The sequence below is a fragment of the Dipodomys merriami genome, unplaced genomic scaffold (genome assembly GCF_024711535.1).
Source record: "Dipodomys merriami isolate MVZ:Mamm:240054 unplaced genomic scaffold, mDipMer1.0.p SCAF_2, whole genome shotgun sequence".
Lineage (NCBI taxonomy): Eukaryota > Metazoa > Chordata > Mammalia > Rodentia > Heteromyidae > Dipodomys > Dipodomys merriami.
In genome coordinates this window covers 117,705,156-117,732,329 of record NW_027203381.1, presented here as the reverse complement: position 1 = coordinate 117,732,329, position 27,174 = coordinate 117,705,156, and the positions used below count along the sequence as shown (strand labels likewise).

Sequence of the window (27,174 nt, the reverse complement as noted above, 5' to 3'; positions counted from 1 at the left end):
TGTGGGGCCATGCCCATAGAGTGGGATTCATGCATGGCAGCATGGCCTTCTCCTACGTCCACCACCCAGCACCCACCCAGGTGGGTGGGACACAGCTGAGAGCTGCGAGGCCTGCAGCTAAGAAGCAACACAGAAAGGAAGGACTCGAGAGGGGTCTGAACGCTGAGGCTGCCTGCAACCACGGGAAGCACTGAACGTAAGAAGGCAGCTGGGTGGCACCAATTCTGACGAGGGAGGTGCATCCGCCTTAAACATTCTGACGTGTGACTTTCAACAAAGGTTACACCACTTGCCAAAAGATGAGAAAAAGCAATCTCAAGAGATAAAGCCACCCTCAGCACTAGACTCAGGTATGAGACTTAGGCTGGAATGGTTAGATTTCAAACACCCATCAAGTGTACGGTAAGAGCACTCAGGGAAGAAGACAGCCTGAGAGAGAGATGGCGTCTGTATGAAGTAACAGGAGAGGCTGGGAATCAAAGCACCGGCAGACATGGAGGTACTTTGCTGGGTTTCTCAATTGACACAATGCCTCAAGGAGAGATTTATTTAACATGAAGAGGAGACAGATAGCTTTGGAGCAGGACCAGTATGGCCACGCGAACCAAACTGAAATACAAACAGCAAGAAGAATGATTGAAAAATAAAATATTGCTGTGTGGTTATTGTGCTAACAGGAGAAGAACAGGAAAACGGAGCAGGAGGACTATTGGAAGGAACAATAACAGAACATCCCCAAAGTGATGAAAGGCTCAAACCACAGACACAGGCAGCGCAAGGAGCACACATTAGCGAAGTCACAGACAAGCACCAGCCTTGACAAAACGGCGAGCGGAAGAAATCTATAAAGAAAACAGACTCAGAGTTAGACAGATAGGATGCATTCCTTGTGGTTTGACTCGCTAACAAGACATATTGGACTTTAGCTTCATTAAAGGCCATCCGTTTTCTCATTTTAAAAAAGAGATGGACGGGCATGTGTACAAGGAACAGCCTGTGGCGGCTCCTTTGTTACGTAACTGCCACATTCCCCAAATACGAGGAGGTGTAATTATTGATGACTGCATCCTCTTTACCCACCAGAATTCTTAGGAACAGCTTACCAAGCAAGGAGAACCTCAGGGGACAGGTTTAGTCACCAGCTGTTACCTAATAGATGCAAAAGTGGATATGGGTTTTGGCTTAAATGGGAACAGATCTGATGTTTCCCGGGGAAGGTCAGCGCAGAGGGAGAGAGCAGCAGGAGATGTAGGCTCGTGGCATCCGAGGCTGGGGACCAGCTAACCCGATGAGGTGCTACAAAGCCAGGCTGGCCACGCGGATCCACTCACAAAAAAAAAACTAGAAAGAAAACGTCTCCCAGAATTCCCAGGGAGGTATCTGAATCCAAGAACGATGAGCTTTATTTTCATCTTTTGAAGGCATCAAAACCAAAGGATGCTGGCAGAAAGAAAATGGAAAAAAAAAAAGAGCAGGATTTCATTAGGGAAGAACTCGGATTGAGCAGATGATGTTTATGTGGAGCACTGGAGAGTGGAGCACTTTACATTTGCTGGTGAGAACCAGCTACTCTCAGACTCGAGTTCATGTTGAGACTTTCCCCACCTGCTTGACACTGATCATAGTTAAACAGTTATGTATTATTCAACCTGCTTCTAACTTTTAAACACTTGGCCAAACAGTTCATGAAAAAGGTTTTCTTTAAGAGTTGGAGCTAGTGGCAAAGCTGAGCAAGCTTCATCAATACTTTCGTGGTAGTTCAGGATAATTTCCAAATGAATAATCTTGAATAAATAACAGCTTTTAAAAAATGTTTTTTAAGCAATGGTGTTATCTCTTGCCTTCATTCACCAACATCGTAAGCTAGGAAGGTAACTGCGTCTATTCTCCTGTACGACCTTGTGGTGTGTGGCGTCCGCTTCCCACAGATATGAATGCCGGACTCAGAGAATCTGGGAGTTCCAATGCCCACCTGCACAGGCAGCTCAGGTGGTGGTAACAAAGTACCAGAAGCTGGAGGACTTACAACCAACAGAAACTTCTCTCTCATGGCTCTAGAACCTGAAGTCCACATTCAGCGTGACAACTACATCAGGATCTACTTAGAATCTCTTCCGAGTGGTAGAGAGCCACCTTCTAGTATCCTCGCATGGAAGAAAGAGGGTGGAAGGGAACTCGGGTACTCTTTCATCAACACCTTCCTTCACATCCACGAGAAAGCCTCCTCTGATCCAGTCATTCCCAAAGACCCCTGGCTGGTATCATTTCAGTATCCCTGGCTGGAACAATTTCAGTATCAAAAACTAAGAGGGCTAGGCATGGTGGTTCACACTTGTAATCCTAGCTACTCAGGAGGCTGAGATCTGAGGATCACAGTTCAAAGCCAGCATGGGCAGGAAAGTCCATGAAACTCTCATCTCCAATAAACCACTGGAAAACAAGTAGTGCCTGCGGCTCAAGCAGTAGAGCATTCACCTTGAGCTGAAGAGCACAAGGACATCGCCCAAGCCCCAAGTTCAAGCCCCACGACCCACAAGGGGGCATATTTATTCTATTCCACAGCCCAAGTCACATTTATTTTCCTTTACTTGCTATACTCATTTCCCTTCCTCCTGAGAACACCACAGTGAAGGTGATTGTCTTATCATCAACCATTCAAGCACTTTAATTCAATCTTCTCATTTGAGATCACTAATTTAATCTGCTTCTTTAAAAACTCATTTAAGAAAGGAATCCCTTTAGTGTTCATTTCTAACTTGTTCCTAAAAGATGTCATTAAAATCTTCTCAGCAATCAGGGGCAGGCAATTTGCTTAAAGTTAAGTCACCCCTAACTATCTTAAATTCCTTGAATAGAGAGTCTTTCTTATTTCCCATCTTGGAAATCAAAATGCAAGGACATCTCTTCCATCCACGGCTCTTCCTTACTCCTTGACTGTTATTCTGGCTCAGAACTCAGCTCTTAGAATTTGAATAGTATTTTATTTCAATTGGGAAACTGGGTTATGATGTAGGTGTCCAAATCAGCTCCAAAGCTGACAGCAAATGACTTTAAATGCATAGGATATGTTGACTCTTCGCAGTGTTTGTTTTGTTTTGTTTGTCAGTCATGCGGCTTGAACTCTGGGCTTAGGTGTTGTCCTTGTGCTCTTCAGCTCAAGGAGATTGCTCTACAGCTTGAGCCACAGCGCTACTTCCATTTTCTAGTGGTTTATTGGAGATAAGAGTCTCACAGACTTTCCTGCTCGGGCTGGCTTTGAACCGTGATCCTCATATCTCAGCCTTCTGAGTAGCTAGGATTACAGGCGTGAGCCACCAGCTCTTTGCAGTTTTGAGGCAACTCTCAGTAGCCCTTTGGGTCACCAAATGCTCTGTGATGCAAGCTTCCTTCCCAACTCAGTGTGGGTGATAGAGCTAGAGATGGAAGCTTGCAGGAAATTCCACGTCACTCAAGCTGTGCTGACAAACGGTGTATTCCTAACGGGTAGCATGGCGTTCTGTATTCCACCAGTGAATCCTTCTGTCATCCTTCAACGTCATCTCAGGGACAGCTGCCCAGCCCTAAGCCAGGAGGAGGGTGTCCCCAGGGGCTGAGGTCCGGTCTTAGTATCAACTTTGTGTGCTGGCTCGTTAGCAAAGGGACTAGTGAACCGGAACATCCACAGCCATTTGGAACATCACAGATTGTTTTAATGGTGATGGGCAGAACTGATAAACATTTACATGGCATTAAATTGACTTGACGCGCCTCATTTTTAGATGATTACCCAGCACTTGTGGAGCATTTTAGAGCTTTTTACAAGCTCTCTATTCATGCCTCCTTTGGCTCTCATAATAATATACTGAAGGAGATAGCAGGGAGATCTTGGAAAGAGAGACAGAGACAGAGACAGAAGATGCTGGGTAGAGCCATACTGAACATTCAGCCTCACAAACAGAGTCTTGAGTCTATTTGGACCTCTGAGTGTGTGTATGTATGCACACGTGCACACGCTCGTGCATGTGCACACATGTGCATGCATGCATGTACACACCAGTACTTGAACCAGTGTTTGAACTCGGGGCTAGGTGCCTTTGTTTGGTTTTCAGTAAAGGTTGGCACTCGGCTGCTTGGGCCATACTTCTGCTTCCTGTCTGACCTTCTTCGCCTCCATTCTCCTCTCCTCCACTTTAGCTAAATACAGACAGACAGATACCTTCATTTCCCACAGTTGTCTTTGCACTATAACTTCCATTTAAAAAACTCTTGGGTTGTGTTCATCAATAATGGTTTGAGGGTTAAGAACCTAGTTGTGAAACTCCTGAGAGCTATCGATTCATTCCCTAGGAAACGTACACAAGCACCTCCATTCTACATAATCTCGGAATGTAAGACCCCACTAGGCAAGAGCTTCCAGACGTGAGGTGCTGAGCAGCTCTCTACCCCCCTCCCCCCTCCCCCTCCCCCCCCCCCCCCGTCTGTCCTTCCCAGAGACAGGGCTGCTCCCTGCTCTGGTCCCCTAGGGGCTTGCACATGCCTGGATCAGGATGCGAGGTGATTCTGATTATTCACATTCAGATTTCCCCAGCGCACACTAAGATCCTTGAGAGCTGGACCAGGCATCACTTCTCGGATGCTAGCTCCTAGTCCCTCTCCCTGATCAAAGAAAGTACCATAGCACCTCAAACCTAGCAGGAGGAGGACTTGTGCTGTTGAGCCTCTCCAGGAAAGCTGAATATGTGGAAACAGACTTGGGCATTATGTTCCCATTCAGGGTCTTATTTTGAACCATCCTTCTCTCTCATACAGCCTCCTACTGTGGCCAAACCAGAGAAAAAGAAGAAACGGAACAGAATTCAAGAGTCAGTGACACTTGGCACCTTTGTAAAGTTCCAGTCTTAATATTCTGAACCTCTACATTTAGAACTTATTTCTACCCACGAGGAAACGCTGTAACGAGAAGTAATAAAGTCTTCCAGGAGCTCAGAAGAAATGAAGACGCTGGTTTATAGCTCTGTTATCCCAACAAACCTGGTGACTTGTCTGTTTACCGGGTAATTACCATCCTCTCCAGCTCGCCTATACAAATGTACCCAGTACATAAAATGCTACCCTAGGAACATCTGGCAGGAAGGTTTGTGTCTATGACTTTGATGAGAAAAGATAAGAAATTCGTTCATGGCGAAAGCATGGCTTGCTCGCACAACACTTCATGGCTTAGGAGAGGGCCTCCACGGCCTCCCATGTGCAGAGAACTACACACACCATTTTATCCCATGGGAAAGATCCAGGCTTCCTCCTCAGGTAATCTGAATTTCCTCTCCTAAAAGCTGGTTCCCTTTCCAGGGTGTGAGCCAGAGAAAAGACACCCAATCCTATCAACCTTAGCTTCAGAAAAGACGATCCTTGACGTGGGATGAGCCACTCAACTCCAGTACCCAGAGTTCACCTTGCTGATAGGAGTGGCCACTGGGCTCTGGAAAACCATCCACTTAAAGTTACCAGTTAAAGGCATGCTGTTACCAACAGAGCACTTTTGCAGGCAGGCAGACTGGAATCTTAGGGTGTTCACACTGACTCCTTTCATCATTTATGAATTAACAAGAAGCTTCATTCGTGTACAAGTAGGTGAAGTAAACACATGGATGAACAAGGAAATAGGAAGGGGCCATAACACCAGCAAAGCACTGGAAATAAGCTTGCCAAAGCTGGTCTTGCAATCAGCTTTTTCTTCCTTATCATCGGCTACGATGAATTCTTAAGGCTGGTCAAGAAGGATTTCATTTGAAATCCCCCTTACCAGAGATTTATATATGAATGTATATACAGATGTATGTTTGTATATATTTGAACATGTATATTTACACACATGCATACATGGATTATTATGCATGCATGCGCATATGTACGTAGAGAACATCCTACCTTGTTTTGAATAAATTTGAAGTGAAAAGCGTGACAAGACTCAAATAAACATGAATTTGGAAGCAAACATTCACACACACACACACTCAGCTGTTCTATTCTAGCTATAGAGAATAGCAAAATAAGCAACAGATCCTTTAGACACACTTAATTTAGATCTTTCCACTTTGAAAACTGCCTTGATTTCTCCCATCACATGTAGCAAGCCTTCATCTATCATTCAGGCTAATAACATTGGCTATGCTTCACAATTAGCCATAGAAGAGATCTTTTTGCTAAGGCCACAAATTCAGTTGGAGCTTCAGCAGTACACAGACTGTCAGCGTCAGAAATGGCCTTTTCCTGGCAGTCCACACTGTGCATTTTCGGTTGCCTTGACAACTGGTTGGCTGAGGATTCTGCTTTACAGAATGAGGATGCCTTTGCCTGATTCTACCCCTCAGACATTGTGATGAACTTCCAAGTGAACTGATGCTAACAATGGCAAGCTTGGCTCCATGAATGTCAGAATTCTGTCGCCATTACATCCACAAGGGGGTGGGCAGCGGGGGGAGGGCTAGGAGGAAATAGAGTGACATAGCAAGGGTTGTTGTCATTATTTTTAATTCTAGTTAAAATTAAGCCAACAGGACCTACAGTCAGCCCTCAGCCCTGCGAGGAGGAAACTAAGAGGTGAACAGAATTATTTAGGCTTCTTCTAATAGCTTGGATGAAAAAGAAGCCGAGCATATGGCTAAGATATTTTGCAGGGTAAAGACTAGAAACCCCTGGAAGGAAATGAAAATCGTATTCTGTTTGGTCACAACATTCCCGGCGCAGCTCTGTGCGTTTTATTTATGTTCCTTCCCGCCTCAATCCTTCGGGGCAGTAATTGTCATTTTTGGTGGGGAAGCCCCACCTGACTCCCCAGTTTGGCCACCTGTGCCTGCTCGGATGAACGAAGCATGGTCATGATTTTACTTTTCAATTCGGAAAGCACACAATGTAATTTAGCTTTGAGGACTTCCTGACAGCATTGAATCACCCAGCAGCTTGGGGGCTTCTTGATGTCTCACTCCAGAAATTACTTGTTTATAGTAGCAAGTACAAGAAAAAAAAATGTAGGTTTCAAAGTTTACCAGCTTTCCTTGCATTTCAATTTCAAAATGCATAATGCAAAAGCTATGCACGCTAAAGCCTGGACCTGGAACCTTCCTGCAAAGGCCTGTGCGTTAAAGCCTGAGGCACAAGCAAGAGGCAGTGGAAGGTTTAAGAGGTGGCCCTAGTAAGAGATCTGTAGATAAGTGGAGAGTCCCGCCCCTTCCTCTTTCCCTTTTGCTTCCATAGGAGATGGACAGTTTTGTCTGCCACATGCTCCTCCCAGGAAGCCACCACAGTTCCATTGTGGAACTGGGGGAGCTTTCACACTCATAGTTTCTTTCAGGGGATGAGTTTTTTGACTTACAGAGCTGGACCCTGGGGTTATGTGTACCACAAAGCAGGATTTTCTGATCAGTTTTATGGATCAATGAAGACAGCATAGTACTGGACTATCTGATCAAACCCAGGGCTAAGTGTTACTGAAAAGGTGGTTGTACCGGCGAGATTAACACTTACATCAGTGCCTTCCATCATATGGGCAGGCCACAGCCAATTAGTTGAAATTAAGCAGCAGGAAAAAGACAGAAGCTTCCAGAGGAAGAAGGAAGTCTGCCCCCACTGAGGGGCAAAAGAAGACAACATTATGGGTGGGTTCAGCAGTAGACTACTTGTCTGGCATGTACAAGGTCCTAGACACATTCTCAGTACAATAAAAAGGGAAAGGAAGAAAGCAGGGAAGGGAGGAAATAGAAAAAAAGAAGAGAAAGTAAAAGGAAAGAAGGAAGGACAGAGGGAAGGAAGGAAGGAAATAAATAATAAAGAAACAAAGAAAAATCAAGAAGGATGGAGGGAAGAAAAGAGGGATGGCAGGAGGGAAAGAAGGAGGGAAGGCAGGAAGGAAAGGAAGAAGGGAGGGAGGGAAAAAGGAAGAGAAGGAAGACATGACTGAATTAGTTCTCAGCAATGGCTTTCTCATGGACCAAAATGAAAGTATCAGCTCTGTCCCAGAAACATTTGAGGGTTTGATTCCAAACACATTTGAGTTACAGAAGAATTAAGGTGCGTGGGGTTAAAGGACTGGGATTTTAGGTGGTTGTGCAGATTCTAGAGGCTACTCACATTCATGGCCCCTTCCTTATCTTCAAAACCAGCACTGGAGCTGGGAATCCCTGGCTCCGACCTACAATCCTTGCTACTCAGGAGGCTGAGATCTCAGAGTTGTGGTTCAAAGCCAACCCAATTCCCAGAAAGTATTTCCTAAGCTCATTTTGCAGTAAAAGAAACCAGGGCTGATGGGAAAGTGGTCAATTTTGAGGCCGGGGTGAAGAATACACTAGATAAACAAGGAGGATTTGCAGTGCCAAAAAATAAAGAAGTCTTCAAACAAAAAGAATTAATGTGGCCAGTATAAGAGTCAATCTGAAAGCTATCCCAATGGCCAAGCTGAGACAACCTGAGGAAATAAAAACCTGAGTAATCGTCTCATTGGGTTATTATCCAATTACTCAAAGAATAAAACAAATAACTCCAGGTTCAGACTGTTAATAAATAATTGAATAACCAAACATAAGGGAGACAGAAAAACAATTCCTTCCAGAATAATTTCAACTAAGAGATGCAGGGGAAAAAATGAGGTGAGTAGAAAATCACCGCAAGAACCTCACAGTAATAAAAACTTCTCCAGTCAAAATCACTTAATGCTAAAATTAGGCAGAATGTGGTGTTGTTGTTTGCTGTGTTTATCATCGTTGTCCTTAAGTAGCTCTATAAAGGGGTTTCAATTCAACAAGTCAGATTGTGAGTATAATTCGTCTTGACCAATGTCACCCCTTCCATCACCCTCCCCATCTCTCCCAACCCCACTCCTCCCCTCAAGTTACCTGGATCTGTATTCACATATGGACAGTAAATATTATGATCACATTCACCCACCCTTCTTCTCTCCAGAAGCGAGTGTGTTATAAAGGAACTCCCTTAAAATAGATGTTTATTAATTACAAAGGGAAACACTGCAGCTTCCAATGGGACAACCTGACAGGTCCCGTGTTAGCCATAGGATCAAGCTAGCATGAGCAGGGGTAACAAAGAGGCATTCCACGCTGTGACACCGGACACAGCATGCCAACCAGGGCTCATTACCCTCTGCAGTTGTCCACCCCCAGATGCATGTGCTAATCTAACATGAAGAAACGGCAGACACCCGAAGCTGAGGGGCATCTTACAAAACAACAGCCCAAGCGTCTTCAAAAGTGTCAACACTGTGACAAGGTAAGAAGAGCTGTCACCCCTCAGAAGGAGCTGATAAATAAACACACAGATATTTATATATATTTATAAATATTATTTATAAATATATATAAATATTTATATAAATATAAATATTTATAAATATATATAAATATATAAATAAAGGGATATTTATAAACACACAGATAAATAAAGGAGGGATACGCCGGGCGCTGGTGGCTCATGCCTGTAATCCTAGCTACTCAGGAGGCTGAGATCTGAGGATCTCGGTTCAAAGCCAGCCCGGGCAGGGCAGGAAAGACCGTGAGACTCCTATCTCCAATAAACCACCAGAAAACTGGAAGTGGCACTGTAACTCAAGTGGTAGAGCGCTCACCTTGAGCTGAAGAGCTGAGGGACAGTGCCCAGGCCCAGAGTTCAAGCCCCACGACAGACAAAAAAAATAAATAAATAAATAAATAAAGGAGGGATAAATAAACACACAGAGAATCCTGGATTTGATCTGTAACTAAGAAAAGACAAAAGTAGGTAATCTGCTCAATTTCAAATAAAGTCTTCCATTTGGTCCTCTACAATGCACAGTTCTTAGCTATGATCTTGGTACCGTTCTATGCTTTTGTTAAGTAGACTTAGGAGATCTGTATTCGGGCAATAATCAAAGTGTACTATTTTTGCAACTCCTCTGCAAGTCTCAAAAAAGTTTTGAAGGAAATAAATGGGTTAGTGTTGAGTATAAAGTGCTCTAATAGTCGCAAGCCATTGGTCTCTGCGGTGAGACACCGTTTCCCTTCAGGAGCCACTTTGATTTTCGCCTGCCATCCTGCAGATGCTGTGGCTGTTCTGCGCAGACGCAGTCTTGTTCCCTCTTCTGAGATTCCAGCGTTCACGAGTGCAGTGCCCATAGCGTTCATATTCATCCCAGTACCAGCAAACACATAGAACACGCTGTCAGGGTCGGCCTCCTACGTATAAACCACCACGGCTTTCATACAACGGGATCTGGGGTGGTGCTATGACACATGAAAGCAGACAGCTAGTTCAGGGATTATGTCATTAAAAGTTTCAGACAGAAATATAGATATAGATATAGATAGATAGATAGATAGATATACGTATAGATATCTATGCGTCTGTAGACATAGATGGAGCTATATTTATAGATAGGCAGGTATATATATTGATAGAGATAGAGGTTGAGATATCTCTCTCTATCTATAGCCAGAATTAATTAATTAATTAATTATCTATATCTACTTAAAGGCCTAAATTCAGAGGGAGGCTCAGCGACTCCACCATTTTTCATGATTGCTGCACATGAGGTGTCTGGAGGGCACAGTACACTTCCCTGGGAAAGGGGGCCAGGTATCAGTCAGTACCGGCTCCTTGGCTCCGTGGGAGGAGAGACCCTCTTGCCTGAGCCCACGCCACGGCTCTGTGCGGGCTAATGCAGCCCTAGACACTTGGTGCTTGAAGGAATTCCTATCGATTTCCCTAAAGTCCTGGGAACTTCCCAAGTTGGGAAGGAGAGGTTCAGGCATACACGTGTGCTAGGGGCAGGGGACCAGACTGCCTGAGCTCTGTAATACGAGTTGATGAAGAGCCCCACCGGCGATAGGAAAGGTCTTGAAGAAAAGCTTAGCTCCTGCCCAACACATGCATCTGGGTTGAGATTTCAGAGCCCAGATAGCCGCTCCTCAGCCAGTTTCCGAATCAGACTCTAAATGATAAAAGGAGGCAACCGTTTGGTGTAGTGTCCACCCTCCGCCACAGTGAGTAGCAACAGATACCTGACACAGATGATTCACACTGATGTTCTCCGGCTGATGGGCTAGATGAACAGGTGAGCTCAGACCAGCCCCAGAACCTGAGCATGATAGCTAGAAACATGGTCGGAGAGGAAATTCTCACTAGGGGTTTATATATGCATTATCTTATTAGAGTAAGCAAGAGATCTGCTAATAACTATGTTTTACAGAGTCTAAAAAGGAGATAAAGAAATCAAATGAACAGGGGAGAAAACATTGTTGGATTAAAAAAAAAAAAAAACGAACAAGCACCTGAACTTTCTGCTTTAAGCAAAGAAGAGCTCAAGAGAACAAATTAGATGACTCTGCACTGGGAATGGAACCAATCACTGACCATCTATGACAACTTTCATTGCCGAGATTTGTGGAGCCTACTTACCATAGGCCCAGAATAGAAGGGACCGCCATGATGCTTTGCTTGCTCGTGCATCTTCCTTCTTATTGCTGACTTTTATAGCTGTTGATTGCTCTTCTAGAGACTATTTATTCATTGCTTTGGGGAAAGACCTGTTTTCTTTAGACAGTTAAGGTCTGGATTGCTGGGGTATTTTTATTTTTATCACAATCCATACCTTTTCTTAGACAGCACTATAGCTGAATGGGTTTTCATGGAAATTCCATTTCTCTGTTCTGCTCCTTTATCTTGATGGATGCTTCAAAAGGTGCAGCTTAATCTCCCTGGCCATTTATCTAGATCCACAATTCTCAGCTCTGCCCTCCACAAGATACTTCGCATTTCCCAGGGAACATTTCTGAAAGTCACAGCTTTGGGAAAGCGGTTGCATTCTAGCATCCGGCCAGCTGCTACTTCACTTCCCTCCACTCTCAGAAAAGCCCCTCACAACAAAGATGGATCTAGATGAAGGCATCACCAGAGTGTCTCAATCATGTGCTATTTATATTCTGGCCACATAAGGAGCCGTGGAATAGGTCTGCACATGGGGTCACTCAGGGATGGGACCCAGGGGTCTCCTCTCTCTCTCTCTTTTTTTTTGGTGGGTTGTGGGGCCTGAACTCTGGGCCTGGGCGCTGTCCCTCAGCTCTTCAGCTCAAAGCTAGAGCTCTACCCCCTGAGCCACAGCACCACTTCTGGCCTTTTCTGCTTATGTGGTGCTGAGGAATCAAGCCCAGGGCCTCATGCATGCCAGGCAAGCACTCTACCACTGAGCCACCTTCCCAGCCTGGTCTCCTCCTTTTTTTAACCAACCTAGAGCTCAGCATCTGTGGCCCACATAGCGCACACCAGCCTCTTCTCGGCTTGACCCTCTGACCCTCTGTCCCTTCCCCCCTTCCCATCTCTCTCCTCTCACCTCTCGCTGCCGCTCGCTTCCTCCAGTCATTTCCACTCTGCCATCCATCACTGGAGTCACCTCTGAGTGGGCTGTTGGGACTCATTTTTTCCTTTTCCCCCATCACTGCCCCCATCATCTGTCAAATGTTGAAAGCATTTCAAGCCACCCTCTAAAGGTGTTAGTGACTACAGGGGCCTGGCAGGTCAGTTCCAGAGGATTGGGGTGGCTTTCAGGCCCTGCCGAGCTCCGACCCAGCCCAACCTATAGCTGAGGTTCATTCCCTGCTGTTCTTCCCACACCCGACATTAGGGTCACCAGCTCTCCCTGGCTAATTCTTACCTCACAGTACCTGCTTCCACCACAGTCTCTACCTGGAATTATTACCACGCGGCACGTAAGAGAAAGGAGAGACAGACAGACAGAGGTTTCCTCTAAAATGACTGGCGGTGCTTACATGGAGTAACACAAAGATATTCCTGAGTAAACTCTGTTCCTGATGGAATATGTGAATGAACACAGCCTCCTCCTGGGGGCTTCCTCGCCTGTTTGCATTTGTGGGTCTGAGCTCCTTCTGCTGGTCGCTCTGACTGTGATTTAGTGTCCCCATATGCCACCTCCATCGCCTCTTCACCCTCTATCGTCTTCGATGGCAAAGCATGTCTACAGGAAGAACAGTGCCAGCACAGAGCTGGTACAATAATTATCCATCGAGTTAAGTAATTGAATAAACATTTATTTTGCTCTGAACACTTCAACAAGTCTTGGCTCAGTGTTATCTTTGGAACTGAAATACCAACCACTCTGCCTTCAATTTGTCACAGCCTTTTTTGTGTCATGTGAAGGATGGTAGATATTTTAAAAATAATCAATAGCCAGGCTGGGAAGGTGGCTCAGTGGTAGAGTGCTTGCCTTGCATGCTTGAGGCCCTGGGTTCGATTCCTCAGCACCACATAAGCAAAAAGAAAAAAACCAGAAGTGTCGCTGTGGCTCAAGTGGTAGAGTGCTAGCCTTGAGCTGAAGAGCTGAGGGACAGCACCCAGGCCCAGAATTCAGGCCCCATGACCGGACCCCCCCCAAAAAAAAATAATCAATAGCCCTTCACTGTGGAAATAAGAGGCCAAGAAAAAAACAGCTATGTAGCTGGTCGCCAGTGGCTCACGCCCGTAATCCTAGATACTCAGGAGGCTGAGGATCACAGTTCAAAGCCAGCCCAGGCAGAAAAGTCCGTGAGACTCTTATCTCCAATAAACCACTAGAAAACCGGAAGTGGCTCTGTGGCTCAAGCAGTAGAGCACTTACCTTGAGCTGAAGAGTGCAAGGACAGCGCCCAAGCCCAGAGTTCAAGACCCACAACTGACAAAAATAAAAATTAAAAAGCTATGTAAATCAATTTTCTCCTTAAATTATTCCATTGCTTCCAATTACATACCCTAGTAAAACCCGATTCTATAGGTCTCTTAGAAGTTCTTAACTACACAGTAATTTGTAGTTTCCCATTTATTTGTGTAAGTCATTGTTGGTTTTATAATTAATAGCAAAGCCCAAAGTATCTAATACCTATTAACACTAACTTCATATATAAGTATGCTCACATTATATTTCTGTTCCCAAAGATAAACAATAATTCAACACTGGGAAGGAGGACTCTGGTGATCTATTCAAATATTTATTTAGGAATAAATGTATGTATTTAGTCATCTCTTTGGAGTATTACATCAGAATATAACCAATGGCTCAACTAGGGGAACATTAGCATTCTAGAAGTCTATTAAGCACTGCTAAGCATAAAACATAAGTATAAAACCCATAAGGGGAAAACTGATGATCTGGTAGTCCTTGTCCACGGGCAGAGGTATTTGTCAGGATTCTAGGCTCACAAACAATGCGCTCTGACTTTGAATTCATGAGAAGAATATCAAGAGCTCACAGCACCCATGGGGAAGATTGGCTTAGAAACAGGTTGGGGAAGTGGGAAGTGGAGCTCCACGAGATGAGAAGTCAGGCTGGCAGAGATGCCCCAGAACAGAAGAAGCCTAGTCAGGAACCCAATCATCTACACCTCCTCCCCTCAGCGCAAGATAACTGCGGGGGATAATGTGTCCAATGGACTCAGACCGATTGGCAGTCTTCGTTAGCTCAGACTGACACAACAAACCAGCACAGAGTGGCTTAAACAAGGCAGATTTATCCCCTCAGAATTCTGGAAGCTGGAAGTTCCAAATGCAAGGGCAAGAGAGAAGAGAGAGAGAGAGAGAGAGTGACAGAGACAGAGACAGAGACAGACAGAGAGACAGACAGAGAGACAGAGAGACAGAGAGACAGAGAGAGAGAGAGAGAGAGAGAGAGAGAGAGAGATTGGGAGAGAGCGGCCTCTCTTTCTCTTCCAATATGGACATGAATCCCAGTATGAGGACCTCATGTAACCTTCATTACCTCCCAAAGGTCTCCTGCCCAGTGCTGCCCCCTGGGGTCAGGGCATAGGATACACAAAGGGAGGAGGGAGGAGGTGCAAACATTGGATTCATAACTGTCCCTCCGTGGGCCAGCCCATGCACACAGCATAACTTTGTGGAGTTACAGGAAAGGCATGGATTTGCTTGATAGGCCTTCAGAGGGAGTGAATACTTCAGACACCTTGACTTTGGACTTCCGGTCTTCAGGTCCAAAATCAAGGGCAGGGCTTTCTGTGAGAGCAGGAATTTCTGTTCTGTTGAAACTCAGTTTGTGGCAATTTTTGCTTAACAAAAGCCTTCAGGAGTTAATGTAGGTAGAAACCTGGTTCCTGAATAAAGTTTCTTCAGTGAGCCAGGAGCTGGGTTCTCCTACCTTCGTTTCCTGCCTTGGCTAGAATCCACCTGTAGATTACGATGATCTTCAAAGCGTGGGTGAGAGATTTTGCATGAGAAAGTTCATCTGTCAGTGAAACATTCTGCAAGAAATGTAATATTAAAATGAACTCAAATGGTGTAATTCCTTAGAACAACAAAATCAAAGCACCAGAGGAGAAGGTAGAGTAGGGTCAAAGGGCAAAGGGCAAAGGATTAATGAGTGAAGAGGAGAACAGGGGTGGGGGGGAATACAGACAAGAATCCAATGCATATATTACAAAATTAAGAAGAGAGAGGGCAGGGGTGGGTAAGGAGGGATATTACAAGGGGAGTCGTGGATCCAAGTACATTGTGTTCATAAACTGCTTTGTTAAATGGCAACTCCTTTGGACAACTACCTAAAGATGACAATAATGGTGATAAATAAAGTAAAAATACAACAATAAGGCCGAGGACTCTGAACAATCAAACACAAAGAGTGCTTGGAGAAGACTGAAGTTGGGCACCATGGCTGACAAGCTGTCATCCCTCTTGAGAAAAGGGCTTAGAGTGACAGCACTGAGATGCTTCAGACCGCACGAGTCTTTGTTTTGGGGCCTGTCTTGTGGGTTGCAGGACGCTGAACAGCCTGCCTGGTCTTCACCCACTACATTCCAGCACTGCGCCACCCTTCAATTACGGAGACCAAAATTATCTGCAGCCATTGCCCAGTATCCCTTATAGATATAGAGGGCCTCAAAATCACCGCCCCCATGAGAGACAGTGACCCAGAGCCTGTTCACTCTCCCCGTCCGTGTGACTTCAGCCTAGACAATGTCTTCCTGGAGTTTCAGAATGAAGGAGTGGAGTGGGAGAAAACAGACTCAAACTGAGGGCATGACAGAGACACAGACAGACCTAGCTACAATCACGCACAGGAAATTGAGCTGAGCAGAAGAGGTGCGGGGAGGGAGAGGGGAATTATCAATGAAAGATGAGTCCAGGGCTTGATTCTCTCTGCAGGAAGTCTAGGGGATGACTTCGACCAACTGGCTTCTATTTGCCTTGGTCCAAAAAGAGAAAAATAGGACTTACCTAAAAGTCATATTGAGCTTGTGAAGAAGGCAAGTTTCATAGGTATATGCACTGTACCCTACACCTCTACCCATAAGTCAGTGGCTGTTCATACAACCAGTTACACTGAGAGGTATCAAAACAATAAACTGTGAAGAAATACACAGTGAGGCCAGAGCGGCGCACTTCTGTAATCCCAACTACGCAGAAGGTTGAGATCTGAAGATCTCAGTTGAAAGAAAGCTGGGGCAGGAAAGTCTGTGAGTCTCTTACCTCCAATTAACCACCAACAGTGGTAGCGTGCTAACCTTGAGCACAAAAGTTCACGGACAGCTCCTAGGCCCTCAGTTCAAGCCCCAGGACTGGCACAAAAAAAACCAAAACAAAACAAAAATAAACATCCAATGAAAGAAAGATTAATATCAACGGCTTCAACAGAGAGGATAACTTCTGTACAAACAAAAAATATGACCAGGCTGAGAAGGTGGCTCAGTGGTAGAGCACTTGCCTTGCAGGCATGCAGCCCTGGGTTTGATTCCTCAGCACCACATAAACAGAAAAAAATGGAAGTAGCACTGTGGCTCAAGTGGCAGAGCGCTAGCCTTGAGCTGCAGAGCTGAGGGACAGCACCCAGGCGCAGAGTTCAGACCCCAGGACCAACCCAAACTAAAAGTATGACTTATTTGAATGTTCTAGAAAATAAGTTGGTCCTGCCTATTTGCTTACCTAGAATTACTTGTCTCCAGAAGATATTGACTAGCTGAGATTCTGCCACAACAGCTAAATTTCACATTCAAGTACCCAACAGACTCTTCCTTAGAAACATTACAGCTACCCAAAGCTACCAAACACTACTGAAATAGAGCAATAGTCTAAATAATTCAGATCTAACCCTTCTGTGGTCTAAAGTGACTTAGATGTAGAGGTTTGTATAGAACTCTAATAACCAACCACAAGCCCCCAGCATCCTAGTGAGACCATAATCGAAAGTTTACTAAGAGTAGAAGAAGCTGGGAGCTGGTGACTCATGCCTGTAATCCCAGCTACTCAGAAGAATGAGATCTATGGATTGGAATTTGAAGCCAGTTTAGGGGGAAAAAAGTCTCTAAGGCCTGAAAAGTCCAGGAGACTCTTACCTCCAATTAACTAGCAAAAAAACAGAAGTCGAGGTGTGGCTCAAGTGGTAGAGTACCAGCCTTGAGCAAAAAAGCCAAGTGAGAGCACTAAGCCTTGAGTTCAAGCTCCAGTACAGGCACAATTAAAGAAAGGAAGAAGGAAGAGGAAGAGGGGGGGAGGAAGGAGGGAAGGAAGGAAGGAAGGAAGGAGGGAGGGAAGGAAGGAAGGAAGGAGGGAGGGAGGGAGGGAAGGAAGGATGGGAGAAATGGAAAAGTAAAAGACTGTCTGTACCAAGAACTTCCTGTCAAAGCGTACACCTCATCAGCTTGCAGGGACTGGCTTTAAACCCCGGAATGCCTCCCACCTGCTCCCCTCCCTAAGGACCCAGAGCTTCTGCTGCCGCTGTTGGCTGGCATTTGTGGAATGCCTGCATCTCAGTTGAAGCTCCTCATCTGACAGCTTGGGTATTTGAGATGTGATTTTTTTTCTAGGTGCTGTAAAATTGATCTCAGGCAAGCATTACACCTACCAAGAGAGCATGGGGACATAGGCTCCCTTCTTTGTACTGGGGGTTGAATTCAGCATCTCATGCTTACCAGGCAGGTTCTATGCCTTGAGCCATGCCTCAGGCCCCTTTTTGTATTGGTTATTTGGGAAGCAGGCTCTCTCTTTATGCTCCAGCCCTCCTACTTGTTCTGTCCTGTGTTCCTGGGGGTGGCAAGCATATCACCGTCCCCAGCCCTGTGCTTCACTGGCTGTTGTCTTGAATATGATCTTGGTTAAGGTGAGGTCATACTGGAGAAGGGTGGAGCTATGACCGTAAACTTTGCTTCCTGGGAGGCTGAGAATAGGGGAGGATTGAAAGGAGGGCCACAATTTGAGAGAGACTTGGACATGCCGGAAGAAAAATCAGTGATGGTGAAGGCAGAGATTGGATTTGCTTCCACAGACCAAGGAGCTATCAGAAGTAGTGAGGCCACCTGGACCACCTTCTCCATCCTAGCCTCAAACATAGCCAACTTACCAAGGCCTCAGTCTCAGCATTCCAGACTCTTCCATCACAAAATGTTTATCTCACAGCACTTTGTTCACACAGCTCTTTTTTTTTTTTTTTTGTCAGTCCTGGGGCTTGAACTCTGGGCCTGGGCGCTGTCCCTCAGCTCTTCAGCTCAAGGTGAGCACTCTACCACTTGAGCCACAGCACCACCTCCAGTTTTTTGTCTCATAGACTTTCCTGCCTGGGCTGGCTTTGGACCATGATCCTCAGATCTCAACCTCCTGAGTAGCTAGGATGACAGCCACCGACGCCTGGCCACCGATCATTTTTGAGAGCTTTTCCTTGTGCTATATCAGAGTAATAGACTTTGATCCATTCCACCCTTCCTTCCTCTGACTAATAGCAGCACTGTGTACAGAGAGTGGAAAGGGTTTTATTTTACCTCTCATCCTTTCTAGAACACTAATTATCTACAGGAACCTTATGACTGTTAAATATTGTTTTGTTGTTGTTGTTGTTTTGGAGTAGTGTTTTGGGGGGCAGTACTGGGGAGTTTGAATTCAGGGCCTCGTGTGAGAACACAAGGGGCTGAGCCTTGCTTCCAGCCCTGTTTTTCCCTGATGACCTTTAGAATAGATTCCATTCGGGATGTGCACCTGAGAACTGACATGTCCATGTCTTGGCTTCCCACGTCCCTCAGGTCACAGGCGCAGGGCATCACATCTAGCATGGACTTCGGGTCTCACAGACTTCTCCACCTGGACTGGCCTCACACCACAATCTTCCTTTTCTGGCCTTCCCAAGTAGCTAGGATTACAATCAGGAGCATCTGGTGTCCAAGCTCCTACATTCGAATATTTTAGTGTTCGTAAAGTCTTTTCTAAGACTCAAAAATCATTTTTCTGACATTATAATGATAGTTCCAGCAGCACGGACAAGCGTTAAGATGCCCGTTTAACTTACTGGATTCTGAAAAGGAAATTTCACATTGAAAGTGCTGATTGTCCTAGTATAAGTAATAGAACTGTTCTTGAAAGATCAGATTGTAACTGCTGCTCGGCCTGAAGGTTTTCCAGTAGATGTGTCCAAAGCCAACAAAATTATGCCCTGAACTGACCTGACCATCTCGATAAAATAGTAATTTGGTTTTTCTCAGCCTCCCGCTGCTTGAGAGATTAATAGCATGTGTCAGAATAAGATGAAAGACAAATCACCAGGCCAAGAGCTTGCAGAAATGTATCTGGATGAAATTAAAGCATATTTTTCCCTTACTGAAAGCTTTTACTCTGAGAAGGTACATCTGTTTTTTTTTTAAAAAAATCTTCTATCCTTAGAAACTAAATTTATATTTCAAATAATGTCATCAAAGCAACGCATACATAATCATACTCTTTAGCTGCTCCTGTTCAGCCACGAAATATATACACTTTAGGTGACAAAATGTCATCTTCTCAGAGATGTTAATTATACGATGATTCCCGGGCGAAGGGTGTAAACAGTGATTTGCAAGTGATATTGCAGCACGAAGAGCTCAGGCTTTGGGGTGACATGGACACAGGATGTCTCCCATGATTTGGGGTGACACACAGGCACCCTCCCAACTCATCTTCGGCCTGTTGTATCACCACACTTCCTGTTTTTCCCTTAGTCAGAGCTCGTATTTGTCCTGGCTCTACTTCTAATCTTTCTGATGCAATGCAGAGGCCAGTCAACTTGGCATATACATTCATACGTTAGATTTGATGTAGCAGATTTTCTAACACTAACATAGAGTGGAAGGAGAATGACAAATTATAAAAATGGGAGATGTTAGCCGGGGACCGGTGGCTCACACCTGTCATCTTAGCTACTCAGGAGGCTGAGATCTGACGATCATGGTTCAAAGCCAGCCCAGGCAGGAAAGTCCGTGAGAATCTTATCTCCAATAGAACCACCAGAAAATTGGAAGTGGCGCTGTGGCTCAAGTGGTAGAGCCCTAGCCTTGAGTTGAAGAGCTGAGGGATAGTGCCCAGGCCCAGAGTTCAAGCCCCACAACCAACAGACCAAACAAACAAACAGACAAAAACAGAAGATGTGTTTTGTGAGTGGAGTCACAAAGATACAGCCACCCATTAATCTACTGAGGACATTCCCACCGAGCTACCATCTCCACGTTGCAGGTAGGTGGACGGGCATTATTACATCCAGCCACACAACTCAAATTACAAAACATCTCACATCTGTTGTTCTCCCTCAAAGACTGAAGCTCCCAGCTTACGTGTAGTTCTAATATCTTTTTGTTTCCACTTACAAAAATAAGCTTACCTAGGCTCACAATGTTGGAATCATTTATTAACTTCACCCACCTCTAAATGTTAAACAACTCAGTTGGGAGCTGAAAGCCTGGTAGGAAGCCAGAAACAAATCCCACAGAAGGCAACTAAACTTCAGCAACAGAATGCTCACAGACCTGAGATGCCCCTAAACAGCCCGAGAAGGTCCAGGGCTCCTCTGGGCTACCCCCCCCCCTGACTCCCCATCCCCTGTCCCAGCTCCATTTCCACCCACACATCCTATCACAGAGCCAAGAGAAGTCCCAGAGCTGCAGTTCATCTCCAGCAAATGCTTGGGGGAAAGTGCGGGCCTTGCTGGTCCTGAGGAGGAAGCTTCATTAGTGAATGTCCTTTTACCTGTCTTTCTCATAGATTAAGAAGGGAATTTCATTAGAGCAAATCCAGTAAGAAGCCATAAAGAAAGATGATTTTCTCTCCACTGAAATATAAGCACTCAGGAGAGTAGTTATTTTCTATTTGGTCTGTGCTTGGCAGTCAGTTGCTGGGCACTCAATAATAGTTCGTCAAGAGAAGGAACAAAAGCAAAGAAGGGAGGGAGGGAGGGAAAGAGGGAAGGAGGGAGAGAGGGAAGAAAGGGAGGGAGGGAGGGAGATCTTCTTTATGGCCAGAGGAAGTCAGTAATCCTGGGTAGATGAAACTGTGAGATACAAGGTCTGAGTGGCTGCCAAAGACCAGAGCTGGGAAAGGGGGAGGTGGTGGGAGGGCAGGAGGCAGCTATCGATCTGATCGCCTCCTGTACCATGACCCCCAAGCCAGCACCATGGGTAGGAAGTGACAGTTGTATCCCTGTATCTGACTCTGCCTTCTGACTCAGAAATGTCTTCAGGAGCGAGGTGTGTTATTTATTGACCTGAGACTGTTACACAGAGAGCATGTGGAACAGACTTGTGACACCTACACAGGGAACCTTTGCCAGAAAACAGGGCTGGATAGGATGGAGGGAGGGAGGTGGAATCTGAGGAGAACTGGGCAAATGGCCACCACTGTCCCCTCCACAACCCACACAGCTGGGTGTTGATGCATACGAAGCCCACAGCCATCCCCCGCCCCCAGCCAAGCTCCCCGGGGAGGGACAGGTAGCATCCGTGCGGCGGCTTCATGTGGACTGGTGGTGACAGCCCATAGACCAGACCCTTCTTCTTGTGATGGACAATGTCTGCCCTGCCCCGGGGTACCTCAGCCAGGTCTGTCAACGGGGTTCTAACCGATCATCAGCAAGGGCTTCGGGCTTCCCGGGCATGGTGCTCAGCAGTCCTGCTGATCCACCCAAGGCACCGTGCCTCTACCACTCTGGTAGGTGCGTGCTCAGGGCTCAAGAGGCTATTGGGAATTAGTCCTTTACTAGTACCTGCTCCAGAGACTTCGGAGTGTGACACAACCCTGCCTTTCTATCGCCACCACCTCCTCCATGAAGCCGTTCCTGGCACAATCACCACCCTAACCACCACCACCATCACCACTACAACCATCACCACCGCCGCCGCTGCCATTACCCACTGTCACCTCGGTAGCCACTGTGCTGCCGCCACCCGTCTCTACTCCATTCTACCCTCTCCAAGTCACTACGCTCAGCACTGCCCACTGCGCAACTCCCTCCCCAGCACCCTGTGAGGCCCATGTTAGCTGTCCTTGTTTTTAGCTTCATAAACTCCAGTCCTGAATTGGGGTTTCAGAAGTCCAGACTGGTTTTATTCATAAAAACCACAGTGGGTTTGATTCATCCACAAATAAAGACAAAGAAATTCCAGTATTATTTTATAGTTGAGATAGAAACAAAGATATCGTATCATTTCGCTAAACTTCCCCTGAAGAGAAAGGAATGTCAAAACCAGGTTTTCAATGTCATTTTTTGGTTGTGTGGGAAAGAAAATGGTCTGATTTATCATTTGTAAACCCCAAGGTTGGATGTGCTCTCCAAAGCCTTGCATTGACTGATTCTGGTCAGAGGATGGTGCTGGTGGTGTTGGTGTTGGTGGTGATGGTGATGGTGGTGGTGATGGTATTGGTGGTGATGGTGGTGTCGGTGGTGTTGGTATTGGTGGTGGTGATAGTGTTGGTGGTGATAGTGTTGGTGGTGTTGGTATTGGTGTTGGTGTTGGTGTTGGTGGTGATGGTGGTGGTGCTAGTGATGGTGTTGGTGGTGATGGTGGTGTTGGTGGTGTTGGTATTGGTGGTGGTGGTGACGGTGTTGGTGTTAGTGGTGATGGTGGTGTTGGTGGTGATGTTGTTGGTGGTGGTGGTGATGGTGTTGGTGGTGATGGTGGTGTTGGTGGTGTTGGTATTGGTGGTGATGGTGTTGTTGTTGTTGGTGGTGGTGGTGGTGGTGATGGTGGTGGTGGTCATGCTGCTTGTAGGGATGGAAGTGATGTAGTGGAGATGATGATGTGGTAGTGATGCTGTTGGGGAGAGTTATGGTAAAAATGGTGATGGTGGTGTTGGTGATGATGATGATGATGTTTAAAAACACCAAATAACTGGGTGCCAGTGGCTCACACCTATAATTCTAGTTACTCAGGAGGCTGAGAACTGAGGATCAAGGTTCAAAGCCAGCCTGGGCTTTGCCAAAAAAAAAAAAAGAGCCAGAAGTGGTAGAGCAATAGCCTTGAACAAAAACAAAGCTCATGGACAGCACCTAGGCTCTGAATTCAAGACTCTCTCTCTCTCTCTCTCTCTCTCTCTCTCTCTCTCTCTCTCTCTCTCTCTCTCTCTCTCTCACACACACACACACACACACACACACACAGAAGAAATCAGGGAATTCTGTTCTGGAGGATGGGATAACGGTCTCATGAGTAGAACTACCCTGTCAGGAGGTAGCTGGCCCTCTGGGAGGTGGCTGGCTCACCAAAATCACCTTGATCAGTCAGGTTCTCAAAGAAACAGGGCCAACAGGATAGGCCTAGCATGGACAGATACAGAGATCATGAAAGACAGAGATGGAGATTCATCTCAAAAATTACTTCTAATGATTATAGGACTGACAAAGTCAGATACTGCAAGGCAAACTGGAGGCTGGAGGCTGCAGTTCTTGGGAACAAGATTCTACCTTTGGTGGGCCTCTGTCTTATTTCTGAAGGCTCAGAACTGATTCTATGAGGTGCGTCCATATTAGAGGCAGCCATCTGCCTTACTCAAGCCCCACTGATAAGAAGGTTAATCTCATGTCAGAAAACAAACACAACATTCACAGTACCAACCGCTGGACCCTGTCTTGGCAAATAAAGCCAACTGTCACACTAGGCAAAGATAGTGACTTATTTAGGCCTGGAGATTGTAAGCTGCGCTCACCGGTGAAACCCACGGCTCCCAGAGCTCAGACACGGAAGCATCCGCAGGAACTGCATTTGGGGCTTCGGTCACGATGGTTTCTAAGAACTGAAAACCCAACCGGCCCCAGGAGCTAGGCTTGCGGCCATGGTCATCCCCCAACAGTGCAGGAAACTCAGGTTGTCGCAGCCGTGAGATTTGAGGATGGAAGTGAGATCCAATGCACCTTGGAGACAGCCAGGCCTCGGAGCAGCCCGAGGGGACTCCGAACACCAGGCCGAAGGGGAAATGACCACAAAGATGGGACAAAGAGGCTGTGACAGCTGCAGATTTCTAGCTCCCAGGTACAGCAGTGCTTCACAAATGTCTCCAATTTTTCCTTCCAGGAAGAAGATGGTGCATACAGGTGACACGGTGCCCTTATTAAAGGAATAAATCCCTTCTTAAAGGGGTGTCTTAAAGTGTGCAAACTGCGCTGGTCATGGTGCCTGGTATTAAGAGTATGCAGCAAAGATGAAAGGAAGAGAAATAATGATTTCTTCTCTCTCCACCAACTTTCTCTGTCGTCAACCTGAGGAGTGGCTGTGTGAGCTAGTCCTGAGACGTGTGCTCCAATGGGAGCAGCTCCTCCAGGTTCCGGAGTGGTAGGTGACGGAGCCTCAGCGCTGTGAGAATCCCGGAGCTCCCACAGCCCTTCCCTCCCCTTCAAAGTAGAGAACCGGAAACAGACTCACGTCCACCTCTGATGTCTTGCCACGTCCACCAGGGCAGAAGGCAGCCCAGTTCACACATGAGTGTTGAAAAAAAACAATTCTAAGAATAATTTTTTAAAAAGATCTGGAGAAGGACTCTAAGTTCACTCAACATTCACTTAAGATGAGGAAACGGAGGCTGGACACGGTGTCTCATACGTAGAGTCCCAGCTCCTCAGAAGGCAGAGGCCTGGAGGATCTTGGGTAGAAACCAGTCCAGGAAAAACTCACTCTGTCTGGAGAACAACTGAAGCAAAATAGGGTAAGGGTGTGGCTGGGATGGTAGAACATCTGCCTAGCAAGTATAAAGTGCTGAATTCAAGCCCTAATACTGCCAAAACCTAATTAGACAGTTGAGACTTTGAAGTTGACTTTGTAAGAGCAACAACATTTAATGTTGGACTTCAGAAACCAAGTGATGTGAATTTTAGTTGACAAACGTATTCAGCATGTGTCCTCTGCTTCCTCCCTGGCATTCGTGCTGGTCCTCAGGATTCCGTCTGTCATCCTCCAAGCGTGGACAGACCTGGGGTTTGGTGCTGACATGTGAAGAGAGATGGGTGTCACTTGTGGGTGAATGTTTGCAGGCATGTGCTCAGGGCCACTCTGCTGGCCTATAGGACATGGAGACTGTGCCTTCAGCCCTTCACCAAAGTGCAGGCCACAGGGAACAGAGCCACAGTGGACCAGAAAGTCCTGGGATGCAAACCTTCCCATGTGAAGCCGCGGAGGTCTATTTGTGGCTGAAACATAACCCAGCTTTTTGAATAAAAGAAGGGCTTTCCATTTCACTTTGGGTTGTTGACATTTTATTCCCAGATCATCCGAATGTTGGCATTTCATCACATTGCAGAGACTCATATAAGCTACCCTGGCAATAATGTTAGGGAGAAAAATGCAAAGGAATAAGGAAAAAAGAAATTCCCAGCTTTAATTTCAGGATGACTCAAAGTTAACTTGGATAGTTTTGTTGTTTTTGACCTATAGATTCCCTTTTGGGAGCAAACTATGTCTGGCCCAGAAGCAGCTCCAGGAAGCCATCCCAATTCAAAGCTGAAGACACTGCGGAGTAGGCTCACCTGATGCGCAGTGCACTGGCACAGGACAGTACTCCCCAGACTGACCGAATCATCCGCACGAAAGGGTGGCACGCTCAGAGCTGTTCTTCTGTTTGGATGTGGGAGAACTACTATCTGAGTGGCTCAGTTGGCCCCTTGCTCCCATCTTGCCAACCCCCGACACTGGATGTGTTTCACTCACTGGCTCATGCCGTGCAGGTGGGTGGTGCGGAACCATTAGAAGACTGTGGAATTCGATTTCTTTCCTCCCCCACCCACTCCTACCATCCGAGGATCAGCAAGAGGCAACATTCGTAGCTTAATGTCTGATTTCAAGACCTCCAATTTATCCTCCTTGGATGCCTCAAAAAGCAGATGAGGACAGGGACAAGCAGGGAGGTGGATACCCCACCATGTTGTGTCACTGGAATGACAGGTGTGGACCACTGGTACCTGGCTCCCCATTCCTCTCACCGGGTACTCGTGTCATTGTCACATCTTGACATGGAAACAAGGTGACAGTGACATCTTCGTATGGAACTGTTGTCCTTGGGCTGCTTTCCAAGTCTCTATTTTGTGTATGAAACATAACGCAGCTTTGACATTTATTGCATATTACCAGGTCACCATCCCGAACAGGTGAGGCTTGACTCTGAGTGAGCGCCCACTTCTCATTCTTGGCACACTAGGGCTTTTGCTTCCTGATGTTCACCGATTTAAAATTATGTGTCTTTTGCTTGTTTCTTTTGCTGTACAGAAGCCTTTCAATGAGATGTGGTCCTATGGTTCTTGTCTTCCTTTCTGTGCTATTGCTGAGCTGAGTCCTAGTCAGAATGTTTATACTTATATCTTGAAGTGTTTTCTCTGTGTTTCTCCTCTTGTAGTTCGATGTTCCACTCATGTTTTACACTAAGGTCTTCGGTCCATGTTGAGTTGGTACAGGGCTATGCACAGTGATGGAGATCTACTCACAGTCTTCAATGTGTGCATATCTAGTTTTCCCAGCACCGCTGTGAAGAGGCTGTCTTTGGTCCAATGTATGGTTTGGTGCCTCGGTCAAGAATCAGCTGGCAGTGCCTGCTTGGTCCTATCCCCAGATTCTCTTTCTATCCCATCAGTTTATGCATCCGTTTTATACCAGTCCCATTCTATTTGTGTTACAGAGTAAAGAGACAGCCTAGGGAATGGGTGAAAATTTTTGTCAGATATGCATGGGACAGAGGATTAGTATATAGAGTATACAGAAAACTCGAAAAGTTAAGCAGCAAAAAAGCAAACAACACAGTCAGCACATGAGCAGTGGTAGGACTGAGTGGACACCTTCAGATGAAGAAGCAAAAAGGCTGCACGTAATACATGAAAAACTGTTCAACCTCAATAGTCATCAGGAAAACGCAAATCAGAACAACTATGAGACTTCACCCCAGCCAGAATGGCGATCA

General features: G+C 46.0%; 1 long non-coding RNA gene across 1 annotated transcript in view; it reads right to left on the bottom strand.

Annotated features, from left to right (window-relative positions):
* Positions 1 to 27,174, bottom strand: part of LOC138832534 (uncharacterized) — a 136,416-nt gene that overhangs the window by 36,890 nt on the left and 72,352 nt on the right. Inside the window, exon 2 of the long non-coding RNA XR_011373579.1 lies at positions 15,155 to 15,257. This is a non-coding gene — a long non-coding RNA (uncharacterized lncRNA). The remainder of the gene's footprint in view (positions 1 to 15,154; positions 15,258 to 27,174) is intronic.